Source organism: Cupressus sempervirens, chromosome 1, assembly GCF_028749045.1.
Source record: "Cupressus sempervirens isolate cs-2001-9-10 chromosome 1, ASM2874904v1, whole genome shotgun sequence".
Lineage (NCBI taxonomy): Eukaryota > Viridiplantae > Streptophyta > Pinopsida > Cupressales > Cupressaceae > Cupressus > Cupressus sempervirens.
This window is the reverse complement of record NC_143118.1, coordinates 315,496,287-315,509,779: the sequence shown is the minus strand read 5'-3', so window position 1 is coordinate 315,509,779 and position 13,493 is coordinate 315,496,287. Positions and strand designations below refer to the sequence as shown.

The window sequence follows — 13,493 nt, the reverse complement described above, 5'->3', positions numbered from 1 at the left end:
TGATTATTACACCTGATTATCGTCTTTTATATTAAAGGGCTTATTTTTGTAATGATGTATGCGACAAATAGACCAAAAGTTTTCCAATTTATATGCCAGATGTCTCACAGACCAAATGCGCACCCGAACACAATTGCTAGTTTCATACACGGTGGCGATATTGAATGACAATGGCTGTTAATGGAAGAATCTACTCTAATGGAGGAGAATGACGTCATATGGTAGCATAATATATCCTGTCAAATTGAGCTTATTGGCAAGCACGGGGAAATAAATTGGCAACATAGATCCATTAAGGTGAATTCACTGTACCCAGCTACGAGCTAAGGAAGCTGTATTATCTATAAAGAAAAGATTAAGCAGTCTTCAGGGTTAACGTCACTAAATTCTTCGAAAAATGGATACCATATCGACCTTCTTCGATGCTTATGAAAGGGGTAACGCAGTCGCTACAAGAAAGCTGCTCGGACAGCTTGAGCTGTCAAGCTTAATTCAAAAGAAAACCTTGGAAGGAAGAACATGTTTCCATATGGCGGTAGTTGCAGGGGATCAAGGTTTTCATGTCTTAAAATCCACTCTTCTTTTAGTTAGAAGCCTATTCTTCGCTTATTTCTCTTGTTTAACTACTCTTATCTCATAAAACGCAGATTTGTTGCGGGATTTGGCAAAGAGGCTACGAGATTCAGGTCTTTCTCTTCCTAAACTCATTTTCTATAATTCGCAAAGCTATGCCTTATTTGTTTGTCCTTCTTAATTGCGTGATTCATGGAGGTTTGATCAACATAATAGAAAAGGCCGATGAAAAAGGAGACACGGCTTTACATTTTGCTGTGAGAAAAAATCGCGTGGAGCTAATTAAAAAAGAATTGGTAGATTTGAATGCCAATTTGTGTGAGTATACAAATAATGAAGGAGAAACTCCACTAAAATTGGCAGTAAGCCTGGTATCTAGAGAACCTGTAGAGTTTTTAATAACTCGCACATCAAATGCCCTGCACTACATTGTGGAGCTTAACCAAGTCAAGCTTGTGGAACATTTAATTAAGAAAATGGTAAAGTTGTTAGCGCTTATCAATCAGCATTACTGCCCTCCAACAAATCCGCGTCCAGAAAATGAAGGTAATGGTGCCACAATTCCCCACCATCTCACGGAAAGTGACCAGCTAGTTGTTCAGCGAGGGGACACTCCTTTGTACATTGCTGCAAGGAACAAATATGAGAGCATAAGAAACTTTTGGGGTCTTAATGCCCACCAAACTTCACTTTTTAAGGATAATTTTGTTTTGAATGGATCTAACTTACATTCTGTTGTTTTCCTTTGTGGATTAGATGGTGAATTTACTGGTAAAAGTGCCCGGAGTGAACAAGCTTGCACGAAACAGTGAGGAGAAGACACCATTTGAGATTGCAAGAGAAGTCACCGAGTACCATGAATCATTCAGGATTATTTAAAAGGTGGGAGATTTTAGAGGGAAGCATAAGCATTTCATGTGCTGTGTACCACAGGTGAACCTTGAAAAGTACAACAATGCGAGGTCAATGGTAAACAAAGCCTATGAAGAGAGACACAATGCAGAGCTCGTTGTGGCGGCACTTTTGGCCACCATGACATATGCCGCTGCTTTCACAGTCCCAGGCGGTTTTCAGTCCGGTGATCAGGCTGGTGTTAAAGAGGATCTTGGGAGCCCTCTTCTTATATCCTTCACTTCGTTTAAGCTCTTCATTATTTTCGACAACATAGCCTTATTTCTCTCCCTCTTTGTTTGTATCATGTGGGAGATGAGCCCTCAGCTTACAATAGAGAACAAGATGAACAAGATGTTGTTCATGACCATCAACAGTTTAGTGGTTTGCTACAGCTTTGCATTCACCGCATACGGTTTTGTGTCTACGGTCCGTTTGGTTCATGGAATTTAGAACTCCCAGATTTCTACAAATCTTGGTTTAGCCAAATCGAGGTTTTTTATATCTTCATTCTGATTTTTGGGATTTTACTGAAACCGTTTTTTTCACTCGGAAGATCCGTGTGAAGACATGTAAAGGCAAATTTCAAAAAATATTCCAATCTATTGTTTTTACACTCCTTAAAAAACAAAACCAGGTTTTGATTTTCAATTCCTACTTTTTTTAGGAAGTTGGAAAACCTGATTTTGAGGCAAAATTGGGAGTCCTGTATACTAATCCCATTTTGAAAATTTTGAAACAATCGCACAAATTTTCAAATCCAGGTTTTGAAAAAGCCAATTCCTGTCATCTTCATTATTTTCGACTGCATAGCCTTCTTTCTCTCCCTCTTTGTTTGTATCATGTGGGAGATGAGCTCTCAGCTTACGACAGAGAACAAGATGCTGTTCATGACCATCAACAGTTTAGTTGTTTGCTACAGCTTTGCATTCACCGCATACAGGTTTATGTCCGCGGTCTATGCGATGATGGCTCATAAGGTAAAGACCTTCTCTTGGGTTATTTTGGGAAATCTCATTGCCATTACTTTGTGTGGGGTTCTCGCATTTGTGCATCAATCGATACACTTTGTAGTGAAGCGGGCAGGATTTCATCGGCTCCTCAGTGTATCTCTTATACTGGATGAAATTGCTCAAAACGTATGGTTGCTAGTAGAATAGTGTGGGCTTCTTAACGGTCTCCATTCCGCTGATGAAGTTGTTCATGATTTTATCTCTGGGCATTGCAAGTTCAGTGGACTTCGTCAGGAAGATGAAGGTAGCTTCAACCAGGCTTAGCTTGCTATTGAAATTACATTTGATGTTTGATTATTGATATGAGAAACAATATGAAATTAATGTTAAAATATGAAAAGTTATTAAAAATAGAGCTCTTTAAGAGCTGAAGTCCCTGCCTCTAGGGAAACAAATTGGACGTAATATTTGTTAAAATTATGGTTTTGAAAAGAGAAGTTATAAATTTTAGCAAATTTACTTTATATTTTTAATTAATATTTTAAATTTTAATTTTATAGAATAATGTGGCGACTAGCCATTGTCTAAAAATATACAACATAATGTAATGCATTGTAAAATTGCGAGATTTGAATAAGTAAAATTTTATCTAAGAAATTTAAGATTTTTAGAATTTTATTACATAAGTTAAATTTGGAGATTAATTGTTTTTAATTTTTTAAATTGATATATAGTAAAGTTTATATATATAAAGCAATACAATTCTTAATAGCAATAATATATTTTAATAAAAAATCAAATTTAGTAATTATTGATTTATATAAAACCAAATTTTAAAATAATATAAAATATATTAACATTTTTATTTACTATATTCAAAACTAAAAATTGTGATATTAATATTGATCAGACATTATTTTTGTTGTGAAAGATAAAACACATGACTTTTTAATAAATCTAATCAGCTTGTGACAAATATCTAAAAGATGAAATTGTAATTATTTTATAACTCTAATGAACTTGTGAAAAATATACAAAAGATAAAGTTGTAATTAATAATGAACTTGTCACAAATATTTAAAAGATAGAGTGCAATTAATGAATTCATTAATGAATGTTATAAAATATTGTATTTTTTCAAATGGAAAAATAAAATAAACCCCACCAAAAATGTAATGGACCAATTAGAAAAAGGTAATAAATCAATATAAATTAATTTCAAAATAGAAAGTTTGTTGAACTTAAGGCATAACTTTAGAAATAGTGTAATTGTTCTCCAAAAATTAATAGAGGGGGGGTAAAAAAAAACATTAGTACCCTGCCTATTTATAGGCAGGGACTAATAATATATAATTATTTCTATTATTTAAGAGTTAATGTGTTAGGTTAAAATACGACATTATTGTTGAATCAATAATGTTCAAGTTTTAATGGTACTTAATATCTGAATTTAGGATCCTACCTTTGGTTTGGTTGGAAAGTTTCAATGTGTTTTTAGTAGTTGTTTCAGATGTTATAAATGATAATATTATGAAATTATAATTTTTTTTTCATTAATTTTGTTGATTGGTAAGACATTTAGTTTTTGGAATCCTTAACTTTCAATATATATATTCTTATCTTTTATAAAGAAAGAGTTAATAATTTATTTTAGAATCAGTCATATTTCTTTTTAATTAATACTTTTAATATTAATAAAAATATATTTTAAGGAATTAAATTAATATTTTAACAAAAAAAGCTGATATAGGATTGCCCTCATTATCATTCCTCTTCCTAAATTATTATTATGGTGAGCTTCACAAATTGTTATTTAATAACATTTTCATTTTATTTAATTTTATAGTTCTGTTAAAACATTTGATCTTAATTATTAAATTATTTTTAAATTGGTGCATATTGACTGATTGGTTCTTGTATCCTAATTTATTTCGACTACAATTAAAATAAAATTATAATTTTACATTTCAAAATGAAAATAAATACTTTTAAATAAAAAATAATTTATATGTTGAACATTTGAATTGAAAATAAAACAATTGTAAAAAAATCAAAGTAATGATTGAAACTATATAAATAATAAGAAATACATTCTTATTTTAATTGATATTATTTTGAATTTTGAAAACTTTATTATATTCTATTTATTTATTTAATACATTGAAACATAATGTTTTATCTTCTTCTTTTTGTTCCATCTATTTATTTATTTAATACATTGAAACAAAATGGCTTTATAGTTCCACCGTGTTTGGGGAATAATTATTTATTTCAAATCGCTTGCAGTTTTGGTAAAGTGTCATTCTGTCAACTCGACTCGGAAGACATTGCAATTCCTTCTGTCGAGAACATTCACCTTGTGCTCTTTCATTATTATTCCTTTTGTTGAACCATGGTGAGGTTTTATGTTCCCAATTGACCACATACATGCACACAACTTAAATTTATGGATTATAATTAATTTTGAGAATACTTTTAATTTCTTAGCATTCCAATATGCAAAACTTCAAAGCTTAATTTTACTTTATCATGTTGTCCAGCTGTAGCCATCTTTTGTATATATTCCTTATACTCCAGTCAACGTCCATCTAGTACTTGCAAGGCGCTGTAATGTATGAATAGATTTGATAAAAGTTGATTAAGAAAATAATTTGATTTTATAATACTATAGATTAAAGTTGAATATAAAATAGAGTGATATTTAATTTTAAGTTGCATATAATCTAATTGGTATACTTTATAAAAATTAGGTAAAAATGTAGGTGAATATTATTAAAATGAAGTGAGAAAGATAAAGTACAAGTTGTGGGCCTACTAAAAGATAAGAAACAAATGATTTTTTTAAAAAAGATCTCTCAAGCATCAAGATTACATAATCTTGTTCTCTAACACTAATATTTTTAATGTCTCCATATTATCACAAGGAAACCCACCCCTCTCTTTAAAATCTCAGCCACTAACATGCTCTCAAGCCCGGTTACTCAAGTAATCACCCACTTTGTTCTAATTTATGAGAAATTGGTAATAAGATACAAATTTGAAGGAGTGGCTTTGGCTAATCATTCATGTAAGGGTGACAAATGTGAACATTGGAGAACAAGTGGTTGGGGAAGTTAGGAGGACAAGGTGCTTTTAAGAGAGAAAATGACTTAAGACATAACTGGTTATTTATCTTAATTATTTTGGACTACAAATGTGCACATATTTAGGGGAGTAATTAGGCTAGTTGGAGAGAATTATGGGGTGGTTTACTTTGGAGTTAGCAAATGTAGGAGGATATTTCACATTAAGGGGTCGAGGCTTAAATAAAAATTAATTTAAATTCTATCTAAAGGAAGTAGCTAAATGAATTGAATTCAAAGGACATGATAATTTACTTAATTTCATAGTCAAAGGGAAGAGCATATATTTATTTAACAAAATTAATGCAAAAATTTATTTAATCAAATCTTCTGTATGAGACATAAGAAAAATTAATTAAATAATGCTAAGATATTTTATAAAAAGTGGCTCTATTAAAGGAATAACAGAAACCTAATTTATTAATTAAATATAATCAAATTCATGCATTGCCTAGGATGATTTCTGACCAAACCGTGATTTTATTTAGCTAGGCCAATCATGATTCTTCAGCTTGTAAACCCTTTTGATATGAGATTATGTGGCACATGCACCCTCATTTCAAGGAGTGCATCAAGTAGAGGTGGAACATTGGAGTGCAAGATACAATTATTATAGAATAGCTAGAAAATTAGAAAGTATTAAAAGGGATGTGAGTACTTGGATGAAATCCACTTTTGGGGACATTTTTAAACACAAAAAGATATTACAAAGAAGCTTGAGGATACTCACAGTGCCATGGCTAATGGCGATTACTTTGAGGATATTAACAAGTAAGAAAGGGAATTAAGAAATAAATCGAAAGAAAATTTTCATAGGGAGGAAATCTCTTGGAAGGAAAGATCCTAGGTCCAGTGCCTTACTGAGGGGGATAGGACTATTGAATTTTTTCCCATGTATCTCTCTAAAATGACAATAACCCTATTATGAAGCTACAAAATAACAGTAATGGAGAGCATCTTGAGGAAGCTGATTTAGGGAACTAGGATACTAAATACTTTCAAGATATCTACAATCAATCAAAACTTTCTCCTAATAGGATTACGAGTGAGGAACTTCTAATAATCATAACCCTAGTGGTGGATGAGGATATGAGTTATAATTTGATCAAGAAAGTGATTGAGGATGAGTAGAAAGAAGTGATTTTCTCCGTGGGAGCCTTCAAGGCCTTAGGCTCGGATGGCTTCCATCCTGTCTTCTTTCAAGAATTTTGGGACATCATAAAGTATGACCCAACTCCTATGGCTGGAGACTTTATCAATGAAGGGAGATTGTTAATAGAGTTTAATCAAAATTATATTATTATTGTTCACAAAGTTGGTGAGCCAACCAAGATGAATAATTTATGATCTATCAACCTCTACAATACACTGTACAACATCCTCTCTAAATCCTTGTCAATCATTGAAACCACTTCTAGACATATTGATTATCCCACCTCAAAATTAATAGAGGGGGGGTAAAAAAAAACATTAGTACCCTGCCTATTTATAGGCAGGGACTAATAATATGTAATTGTTTCTATTATTTAAGAGTTAATGTGTTAGGTTAAAATACGACATTATTGTTGAATCAATAATGTTCAAGTTTTAATGGTAGTTAATATCTGAATTTAGGATCCTACCTTTGGTTTGGTTGGAAAGTTTCAATGTGTTTTTAGTAGTTGTTTCAGATGTTATAAATGATAATATTATGAAATTATAATTTTTTTTCATTAATTTTGTTGATTGGTAAGACATTTAATTGTTGGAATCCTTAACTTTCAATATATATGTTCTTATCTTTTATAAAGAAAGATTTAATAATTTATTATAGAATCAGTCAAATTTCTTTTTAATTAATACTTTTAATATTAATAAAAATATATTTTAAGGAATTAAATTAATATTTTAACAAAAAAATCTGATATAGGATTGCCCTCATTATCATTCCTCTTCCTAAATTATTATTATGGTGAGTTTCACAAATTGTTATTTACTAAAATTTTCATTTTATTTAATTTTATAGTTCTGTTAAAACATTTGATCTTAATTATTAAATTATTTTTAAATTGGTGCATATTGACTGATTGGTTCTTGTATCATAATTTATTTCGACTACAATTAAAATAAAACTATAATTTTACATTTCAAAATGAAAATAAATACTTTTAAATAAAAAATAATTTATATGTTGAACATTTGAATTGAAAATAAAACAATTGTAAAACAAATCAAAGTAATGATTGAAACTATATAAATAATAAGAAATACATTCTTATTTTAATTGATAATATTTTGAATTTTGAAAACTTTATTATATTCTATTTATTTATTTAATACATTGAAACGTAATGTTTTATCTTCTTCTTTTTGTTCCATCTATTTATTTATTTAATACATTGAAACATAATGTTTTATAGTTCCACCGTCAACATATTGAAACATTGAAACATATCATTGAAAATAATGGGTCAAAATAATGTTTTATTTCATATCATTCATGTACTTGTCAACATGGCCCTTATCAATGACTTTATACACCTTCCAGTTACTCTTAAAATCTTTTTAGGATAAAATTTTATTTGATCTAGCTCTCCACCCATGTTGTTAATAAAGAAAGGGTAAATCGAGGAAATAATAGGTGAAATGAGAATCGGGAGCTAAGACAAAATTAAAATATTAAATCTCAATCTCAGAGTAAAGTATTGTAGTTTTTGCATCGTCATTAACTTGACCATGAGTATCATTATTGCCAAGCTTGGTAGTATCTTTGGAAATTTCCACATGAACCACATTGGGAAGATCTTTGAACCTATTTAAACATATGAATACTTTTATGAAATGACCCATAGCTACAAGCCTATTAACGATGTCACTTGCCTCCCTAAAGATGTGTCGACATTTGTAACCATCTAATATAGAAAGGAGATATTTAATTTTGTCAATGATTCAAACTATTTCCCATCTTATTGTATTTTTCTCTACTAGTAACACAATGGCATTTATTTCATCACTCGACTATTAATTTTGTATAATGTCATTTGATTGCCAACTCCATTTAATGATAAGTTAGGTACACTTTAGCCAAGTAGGAATCCTATGAGGCAAGGTTAACAAAATAGCCACCATCATGTCACCCAACATGTCTGAGATAAGATCACCAGCTCTTTCTTGACCCTAATTATCAAGTGATGAGTTGTCAAAGTTTAGTTTGACCCAACTAGGGATCTGGGGGGACCACTTAACTGGATTTCTTACGCTTATAATGTGTCCAATCCTTAGAAAGAGGGCTCTTATGAGTAATATGGTAAATATTGTTTATAATTTCTTTTATGTTATTTATTTTCAAATGAATCAAAGTTTTCTCTTAAAGCCAACATTATTCCTAAAAACTTGACTCTTAATAGATTTGCAAATTATAACGAATTTATACATCTCCTTTAGTCATAAATGTTTATAGCTACCTTATTATTTGGATGTATTTCTTCACGAAAGAAAAATTCTATTATTATTATTATTATATATAATGTGTAGATCTAAAAGCATTTAAGTTGAATTGTTTAGTGTTAAGAAATGATTTATTGGATTGGTAATAACTTGTGATGAAGACATTCCACATTCTCTCAAACATGAGTATGTTGATTATTACACCTGATTATCCTCCTTTATATTAAAGGGCTTATTTTTGTAATGATGTATGCAACCAATAGACCAAAAGTTTTCCAATTTATATGCCAGATGTCTCACAGACCAAATGCGCACCCGAACGCAATTGCTAGTTTCATACACGGTGGCGATATTGAACGACAATGGGTGTTAGTGGAAGAATCTACTCTAATGGAGGAGAATGACATCATAGGGTAGCATAATATATCCTGTCAAATTGAGCTTATTGGCAAGCACGGGGAAATAAATTGGCAACATAGATCCATTAAGGTGAATTCACTGTACCCAGCTACGAGCTAAGGAAGCTGTATTATCTATAAAGAAAAGATTAAGCAGTCTTCAGGGTTAACGTCACTAAATTCTTCAAAAAATGGATACCATATCGACCTTCTTCGATGCTTATGAAAGGGGTAACACAGTCGCTACAAGAAAGCTGCTCGGACAGCTTGAGCTGTCAAGCTTAATTCAAAAGAAAACCTTGGAAGGAAGAACATGTTTCCATATGGCGGTAGTTGCAAGGGATCAAGGTTTTCATGTCTTAAAATCCACTCTTCTTTTAGTTAGAAGCCTATTCTTCGCTTATTTCTCTTGTTTAACTACTCTTATCTCATAAAACGCAGATTTGTTGCGGGATTTGGCAAAGAGGCTATGAGATTCGGGTCTTTCTCTTCCTAAACTCATTTTCTATAATTCGCAAACCTATGCCTTATTTGTTTGTCCTCCTTAATTGCGTGATTCATGCAGGTTTGATCAACATAATAGAAAAGGCCGATGAAAAGGGAGACACGGCTTTACATTTAGCTGTGAGAAAAAATCGCGTGGAGCTAATTAAAAAATTGGTAGATTTGAATGCCAATTTGTGTGAGTATACAAATAATGAAGGAGAAACTCCTTTAAAATTGGCAGTAAGCCTGGTATCCAGAGAACCTGTAGAGTTTTTAATAACTCGCACATCAAATGCCCTGCACTACATTGTGGAGCTTAACCAAGTCAACCTTGTGGAACATTTAATTAAGAAAACGGTAAAGTTGTCAGCGCTTATCAATCAGCATTACTGCCCTCCAACAAATCCGCGTCCAGAAAATGAAGGTAATGGTGCTACAATTCCCCACCATCTCAGGGAAAGTGACCAACTAGTTGTTCAGCGAGGGGACACTCCTTTGTACATTGCTGCAAGGAACAAATATGAGAGCGTAAGAAACTTTTGGGGTCTTAATGCCCACCAAACTTCACTTTTTAAGGATAATTTTGTTTTGAATGGATCTAACTTACATTCTGTTGTTTTCCTTTGTGGATTAGATGGTGAATTTACTGGTAAAAGTGCCCGGGGTGAACAAGCTTGCGCGGAACAGTGAGGAGAAGACACCATTTGAGATTGCAAGAGAAGTCACCGAGTACCATGAATCATTCAGGATTATTTAAAAGGTGGGAGATTTTAGAGGGAAGCATAAGCATTTCATGTGCTATGTACCACAGGTGAACCTTGAAAAGTACAAAAATGCGAGGTCAATGGTAAACAAAGCCTACGAAGAGAGACACAATGCAGAGCTCATTGTGGCGGCACTTTTGGCCACCATGACATATGCCGCTGCTTTCACAGTCCCAGGCGGTTTTTAGTCCGGTGATCAGGTTGGTGTTAAAGAGGATCTTGGGAGCCCTCTTCTTATATCCTTCACTTCGTTTAAGCTCTTCATTATTTTCGACTGCATAGCCTTCTTTCTCTCCCTCTTTGTTTGTATCATGTGGGAGATGAGCCCTCAGCTTACAATAGAGAACAAGATGAACAAGATGTTGTTCATGACCATCAACAGTTTAGTGGTTTGCTACAGCTTTGCATTCACTGCATACGGTTTTATGTCTACGGTCCGTTTGGTTCATGGAATTTAGAAAACCCGGATTTCGACAAATCTTGGTTTAGCCAAATCAAGGTTTTGTATATCTTCATTCTGATTTTTGGGATTTTACTGAAACCGTTTTTTTCACTCGAAAGATGCGTGTGAAGACATATAAAGGAAAATTTCAAAAAATAGTCGAATCTATTGTTTTTATACTCCTTAAAAAACAAAACAAGGTTTTGATTTTCAATTTGTACTTTTTTTAGGAAGTTGGAAAACCTGATTTTGAGGCAAAATTGGAAGTCCTGTATACTAATCCCATTTTGCAAATTTTGAAACAAACGCACAAATTTTCAAATTTGGGTTTTGAAAAAGCCAATTCCTGTCATCTTCATTATTTTCGACTGCATAGCCTTCTTTATCTCCCTCTTTGTTTGTATCATGTGGGAGATGAGCTCTCAGCTTACAGCAGAGAACAAGATGCTGTTCATGACCATCAACAGTTTAGTTGTTTGCTACAGCTTTGCATTCACCGCATACGGGTTTATGTCCCGGTCTATGCGATGATGGCCCCGTAAGGTAAAGACCTTCTCTTGGGTTATTTTGGGAAGTCTCATTGCCATTACTTTGTGTGGGGTTCTCGCATTTGTGCATCAATTGATACACTTTGTAGTGAAGCGGGCAAGATTTCATCGGCTCCTCAGTGTATCTCTTATACTGGATGAAATTGCTCAAAATGTATGGTTGCTAGTAGAATAGTGTGGGCTTCTCAATGGTCTCCATTTCGCTGATGAAGTTGTTCTATAGATTTACGAATTCTACTAACATAAACGAGCTTGAGAAGAAATCACCACATTGTGCCCACATAATTCTTTGTCTTGCTTGAGTGCACTTTTCGTGGCCTTGTCATTTGATGAAGAGTGAAACATCATTCGATTATTAAAATTTCCCATCGATGATTGCATCAATTGATTCTAGGAAGTGCTCCTCCTATTTTCATTGGTTTCTTACCAATTTCTTTGAAAGTTTAACTCACAACATGTTTCTTTCTGTAGTTTATGTCCATTAGGTTTTCAATTTCATGTTATTTTCTGTCAGTTTCATTACTTTCTTTGCTAATCCCTTGCTAGAATAGGAACTCATTTTAGTTGCATTGTTATATTGCATTCATTGAAAAACAAAAAAAAACAAAAACATTGTTCTTTTATGTGTTATTTTGAGATAGTGAACAGATTTTACTTCATTCCATGATCAAAATAGAATCAGCAAAGACCTCCTCATGAACAATCACATTTATCTTCAACTGAGTGGATTTTGGTACATCACAAGACAAATATGAAACCTTGGAGTTGATCCCAAAAGATTATCTTTTCAAGAGAGGAATTGTGTGAAGGATTCCTACTATTGGGCTCGTGTAGAATGACCATGAAACACTACTATACTACAACTCCTAATAGGATTGGAATCTCCTAGGGACTATCTATATTGAATTTTCTCATTGAACCCTAATAGGGTCCATCCTCTAACAAGGAACATATATATCAATAAATTATCTAGTGGTTATTGTCCCCACTAGGTTTTTCCCTTCCCCAGGGTTTCCCCAGTTAACAAAATATGGTGTTATGAGTTATCTTTGTGCATGGTTACTATTACTGTTCAACATTACTTGTTTACTCTCTTATGTATGGTTCAAAGTAATAAATGGTATCTAGTTGGTGACTAAAGTTTGTATATTATTGATTCACCACCCCCCCACCCCCGCCCTCTCAGTAATTCCTATTTCTAACAATCACTACTAGGATATCATAAGTAGATGCAATGGTAAGAAAGAATACTAAGTGTATGACTTGAGTGTGGCACTAATTTTCTATGGAGATATCTACACTATCTCCAATGAAGATGTGTTGATCTTCTTGTTTAACTAGTGAGTGTTGTAACTTCACTTCTCCATCTATCACCTAGTTTAGTTCATCACTTCTCTTCTTTCACTCTACCACTTTTGCTAAAACTTCCCCCATGGTAGTGTGTTTCATTCACAACTCTTCTCTTTATATCTTCTTACTTAATGACAAAAGAAATCCTCCTTTAAAATTTGTTGCATACATCCTTCTATCAATATCTGGGCATAATTACCCATTATAAAAATTATCCCTCTTGAGTTTGAATTCAAAATTTGAATTCCAAGCCCGCTCTATTCATAGAAGGTCCATGAACCCTATGTCTAGGTTCTAGGTTGGTAAAATTGTTTGTTCTTAGTTGTAAACCAATAACAACTTTTCATTCTTGTGTGTTTGCACCATTTAGCTTTCCCCTTCCATCACATCAGTGTTGACTCATTACACTGATGGCTTGGATCAACCGATATCCATTTTCTCCTTCTTTCTAGGTTTACTAGAGTATATCCTAGTGCTTCTCAAAAGGTATCTCTAGACTTCTTCCTCTTAACTAGTTATTGCAAATTTTACCAAATAAAT

At 32.7% G+C, this 13,493-nt stretch overlaps 2 pseudogenes; both read left to right on the top strand.

Annotated features, from left to right (window-relative positions):
• The first annotated feature begins 397 nt into the window (after positions 1 to 397).
• On the top strand, positions 398 to 2,741 carry LOC149577393 (uncharacterized; annotated as a pseudogene).
• A 6,813-nt stretch (positions 2,742 to 9,554) lies between these two features.
• LOC149577392 (uncharacterized) lies at positions 9,555 to 11,826 on the top strand (annotated as a pseudogene).
• The last annotated feature ends 1,667 nt before the right edge of the window (positions 11,827 to 13,493 follow it).